At 36.1% G+C, this 5757-nt stretch overlaps 1 long non-coding RNA gene across 1 annotated transcript; it reads right to left on the bottom strand.

The window, feature by feature from the left end:
* Window positions 1–216: 216 nt before the first annotated feature.
* LOC126766302 (uncharacterized) lies at window positions 217–2218 on the bottom strand. The gene is made up of 2 exons (XR_007668835.1): window positions 964–2218; window positions 217–891 (listed from the first exon to the last, which is right to left on the bottom strand). It is a non-coding gene; the product is annotated as an uncharacterized LOC126766302 (long non-coding RNA).
* Between the last annotated feature and the right edge of the window lie 3539 nt (window positions 2219–5757).

The following is a 5757-nucleotide window of genomic DNA, read 5'->3' as shown; positions in this document are numbered from 1 at the left end:
GGGTTTGCTTGCAAAAAATTTTTTGCTGAACCACCAATTTTTAGATCATAGATCACCCTAAAAAATATTTCTTCCTGTCCTACATAGTCTCTCTCCGTACTCTGTCAATTGCCTTAATGAAATGATTTTTCTATTCTTTACCTAATTGACAATTGGTTATTGGCTGACTCAAATAACTGCGCAATATTTGAGTTAAAGATGCCATTATACTTGGTGTGTTTTTAAATTTCATTTAATTCAGATTAAGATTAATTATTAGTCTTACTATTTTTTTTCAAATCACAAGTTATGAAATAATTGCTTTTGGCAAAATGCTTCTGTATAATTGTATATTCAACTAGAAAACCCGGCGAACTCCGTTTCGCCACCAAATTGCATCGTTACATTACAATTACATTTCAGCACATCCACCACAACGTTTAGATTTTGCGGAAATTCTCTGGCGATTATGTCATGGCAATCTTGCGGTTTTTGTCCCGGTTCCAACTCACGTTCAATTTCCGTCCACTTCGGATTGCATGTTAACGTAATAAATAAATCCGGAGTTCCATAATTTCGCACGTACGTCCTCGCGTCTTGAGCGTGTTCGTGCATTTGGCGTGGGCTTCCGATATACATAAGATGATGGGAGAATCGTCACAAGTCCAATATTCTGAACATCACCATCTGAATGAATAGCATCACGCAAGTGTATTTAGTCCTCTGATCGTAGCTTTGCCTGATTGAATCGGATGAACGCTAAATGTTCGGTCTCGACTTTGACATACATGTTGACAGCGAATTGCTGGAAAAGCCGACAGCACTTCAGAATGACATTCTCTTCATTTGTACGAATCATCATACGATATGCATAGTAATTCATTGCGCTTAGATTTTTATTCGTTGATACGCCTGAAAATGCAAAATTAAAGGAATTGTTAATGGAAACCAATAATAGCAATAATAAATGTGTGAATATTGTACCTGTAATTGGATCGACCATCTTCAACGTGATGTCGCATCCGTCCAATAAATGATTGGATATTGTAACGCATCGTACAAACGATGTGTCACGTTTACACGATGCATGATATTGCTTCTTCGCTGAACGACAATGTCTCGCGATTTAGTTGGATCGCCAACAATAATTGCAAGAACATCATTAACGGTTGGTGCATTGAATCTTCGCACATGTTCACCTGTTGGGGTACAATCCGCTCTTATGACAGATTTGTGCGTATCCGATGGCATTCGTTCTAATGCTGTTTTGAACGGTGGGGTGCAATAACGTCACTGGAAATAACGTCACTGTGACTTTATTTCCAATTGGAATGGAAATAAAGGCACTGGACATTATTTCCAATTTAAATGGAAATAAAGCCGCAGTGACGTTATTACCATTTGCAATTATTTGTACCATTTTTTCTGAAAACAAAATGTGACATTATTTCGCTTTCAATATTTTAGGGAAAAATGTGAGTATATATAGTTTGGCGGCCGTCTCTGCGCTGTGCCGTCCTCGCGCGCGCCCCCACAACCCCTACCATCGCCCTCCGCTCGCGAATAAGTTTGTTTGTTTTTCCCAGATACAAATTTTCACAACCGGGCCATGCCCCGCTTTCCTGCCTCGTGCTGTGCCGTCCCCACAAAACTGCTAACGTGAAGCAAATTTTGCTTTATCACCTTTTACGTTATATCACCCCGCCAGTTAAAGGCCAACAATTTAAAAAATTAATAAAAATAAAAAAAAACTATATCCATTATTTATTGTAAATTATATGAAAGGAAACTTATAATCTCTGCGTTTACACAATGTTTATTCCTCAACTTTGCGATTTCATTTGGAAAAAAATTATTTAAAGGCAATGAAACCCTAATAAACGTTAACCTTTAATTATAAATTATCATACTATCCTTAGCAATGGAACGGCAAAATGGACACAACACTTTTATTCCTTTATTTTGCGATGATTCTTCTATTTTTTTGAAGCAATCGCGACAAATTTTGCAATGTTTACATGGTAAACACAAAACTTCGCGATCTTTGTCATAGCATGTTAAAGAAAGGGAATCTTTTTTTTCATCGCATTTATCAACTTGTTCAGTATTAACATAATCCTCTTCATCCTCATCATCATCATCATCATCATTATCATCATTTGGAATTTCATTAACAAAATCTTCTGCGAATATGCAGTTTTCTTTTAATGAAAGCTGGTTGTGAATGTCTGTTAATGTAATTTTTATACTCTCGCAACAAAGTTGCCAAAGAGAGTATTATAGTTTTGTTCACATAACGGTTGTTTGTAAGTCCTAAAACTAAAAGAGTCAGATATAGGGTTATATATACCTAAGAGATCAGGGTGACGAGTAGAGTCGAAATCCGGATGTCTGTCTGTCCGTCCGTCCGTCTGTCCGTCCGTCTGTCGTCCGTCCGTGCAAGCTGTAACTTGAGTAAAAATTGAGATGTCATGATGAAACTTGGTACACGTATTCCTTGGCTCCATAAGAAGGTTAAGTTCGAAGATGGGCAAAATCGGCCCACTGCCACGCCCACAAAATGGCGGAAACCGAAAACCTATAAAGTGTCATAACTAAGCCATAACTAAAGATATTAAAGTGAAATTTGGCACAGAGGATCGCATTAGGGAGGGGCATATTTGGACGCAGTTTTTTTTGGAAAAGTGGGCGTGGCCCCGCCCCCTACTAAGTTTTTTGTACATATCTCGGAAACTACTATAGCTATGTCAACCAAACTCTATAGAGTCGTTTTCTTCAGGCATTTCCATATACAGTTCAAAAATGGAAGAAATCGGATTATAACCACGCCCACCTCCCATACAAAGGTTATGTTGAAAATCACTAAAAGTGCGTTAACCGACTAACAAAAAACGTCAGAAACACTAAATTTTACGGAAGAAATTGCAGAAGGAAGCTGCACCCAGGCTTTTTTTAAAAATTGAAAATGGGCGTGGCCTCACCCACTTATGGACCAAAAACCATATCTCAGGAACTGCTAGACCGATTTCAATGAAATTCGGTATATAATATTTTCTTAACACCCTGATGACATGTACGAAATATGGGTGAAATCGGTTCACAACCACGCCCTCTTCCAATATAACGCTATTTTGAATTCCATCTGATGCCTTTTCTGTATAATACGAGTACATATGTACTTTAGGAACCAATGATGATCGCGGCATAAAACTTTACAAAAATACGGTATTTGAAAAATATGTAAATGGCGTATAATGAAATCTCGATTATCACTTTACCATGGGAGAGTATAAAATGTTCGGTGACACCCGAACTTAGCCCTTCCTTACTTGTTTTTTGATGCATTAGATGGAGGCGTTCACGAACAAAATTTGAACGCGTTTTAAACCTTTTTTGTTTAGCTTTATATAAAATAGTACATCCACCAATTGATTTCAAAAAATCCATTGATTTCGTTGCACCAATATCGGTCAAAATGTCCAAAAATCTATAAAACCTTCCTTTTTTTGGCAATTTCGCTCTTAATTGACTGTGAAATGATTCTGCAGAGCTGCTGGTAGTAATGCGTTCCTTATAAATCGAAAAATTTTCAGGGCGTTCCTGAAATAACAAAACACAATAATTTACGCAATGCATTAGCGTTGAAAACAATATTTATCATTTAAAACTAAAAATTTGTCCTTTTTCAAAGTGCATACATCTCCTTGTCACCATTCTGTAAAAGGAAAAATCATTACTTGTTTTTTTTTTGTAATTTGAAAAACTAATAATTCTTCCTTTTACAAAATGCCTACACCTTAATGCCTTAAAATAATTTCAAATACTTTATTTTACCTTTTTCATCCACTGACGTCTGTAATAATTCAAGAATTTATTAAGAAGAGAACTTCTTTCCATATGTTCTTTCGTAGTATCTTTCAAATTAATAGCATCTTTTTCTAAAATTTTAAATGCTTCTTTGATATCAGTCGGTTTCAGTAGTGGTAAGATTAGAAATTTGTGAAATATAGATTTGGCTAGTTTGTCTTTATTTAGATTGCGAATGAAGTTAGAAATTTTCGAAGCTTTTCGTCGCAAAGCATTCGTATAGTGGAACCAGCAACTTTTCAATTGAACAGCAGGAAAGACATGTTTGATGGCGTTACGCAAACTAAATTCGAAATCTGTAACCACAGATGTTGGATTCAAATTGGGCACCTTTGCATTAGTATACTGAAGAGCATGTGTATATGCTCTTTCCGATTTATTTGACATTAATAAATATATAAAAGGAAAAGCCTGAAATAAGAAATTCAATTAGTTATAATAAAAATATGTATGTAAAGTCAAATCAATTTAAAATCAATTCTTACATGATCTGAATGTTGAATGTGAATAATCAGCAATTGTTTAAATTCATTTGAGACAGGCACAATGTTAAATGTACTATCAGCAATATAATTTCATGATTCTAAAACTTGCATGTCTTTTATAACATTTACAATTGTTGGTGAAGCGAATACACTATATGAAAACTGTTCTGTTATTATCGTATCTACATAAAATTTTTTATCTTCAACATGTTTTGACATGCCAAATTCCTTTGATACACTTTCATTTCGGAATACTGCGATAACATCCTCAAAGCACATTGGTGCTTTAGGATTATATAAAACTTACCACTTGGTTTTAATACCCACTGCTTTTGGGACGCAATATATATATAAGTATGTGGTTGTTCACTTCACGTTAACAATTTTATTAAGGAAACAGAAAGGTTATAATAAAAGTCTCCTGGTCGGATACCAGTGAAGGTGGCAATGTATCGGGTGATTTTTTTGAGGTTAGGATTTTCATGCATTAGTATTTGACAGATCACGTGGGATTTCAGACATGGTGTCAAAGAGAAAGATGCTCAGTATGCTTTGACATTTCATCATGAATAGACTTACTAACGAGCAACGCTTGCAAATCATTGAATTTTATTACCAAAATCAGTGTTCGGTTCGAAATGTGTTTCGCGCTTTACGTCCGATTTATGGTCTACATAATCGACCAAGTGAGCAAACAATTAATGCGATTGTGACCAAGTTTCGCACTCAGTTTACTTTATTGGACATTAAACCAACCACACGAATGCGTACAGTGCGTACAGAAGAGAATATTGCGTCTGTTTCTGAGAGTGTGGCTGAAGACCGTGAAATGTCGATTCGTCGCCGTTCGCAGCAATTGGGTTTGTGTTATTCGACCACATGGAAGATGCTAACAAACTTTTTGTTGCCAAAAATGGAAGAACTGAACTTGGTTGACATGTGGTTTCAACAAGATGGCGCTACATGCCACACAGCTCGCGATTCTATGGCCATTTTGAGGGAAAACTTCGGAGAACAATTCATCTCAAGAAATGGACCCGTAAGTTGGCCACCAAGATCATGCGATTTAACGCCTTTAGACTATTTTTGTGGGGCTACGTCAAGTCTAAAGTCTACAGAAATAAGCCAGCAACTATTCCAGCTTTGGAAGACAACATTTCCGAAGAAATTCGGGCTATTCCGGCCGAAATGCTCGAAAAAGTTGCCCAAAATTGGACTTTCCGAATGGACCACCTAAGACGCAGCCGCGGTCAACATTTAAATGAAATTATCTTCAAAAAGTAAATGTCATGAACCAATCTAACGTTTCAAATAAAGAACCGATGAGATTTTGCAAATTTTATGCGTTTTTTTAAAAAAAAGTTATCAAGCTCTTAAAAATCACCCGATATATAGAAAAATGGATTATGTATGATAGATGTATTGA

This window comes from Bactrocera neohumeralis, unplaced genomic scaffold (assembly GCF_024586455.1).
Source record: "Bactrocera neohumeralis isolate Rockhampton unplaced genomic scaffold, APGP_CSIRO_Bneo_wtdbg2-racon-allhic-juicebox.fasta_v2 cluster11, whole genome shotgun sequence".
NCBI lineage: Eukaryota > Metazoa > Arthropoda > Insecta > Diptera > Tephritidae > Bactrocera > Bactrocera neohumeralis.
Note: the sequence above shows the minus strand (reverse complement) of the source record. Positions and strands in the feature narration are given on the sequence as shown.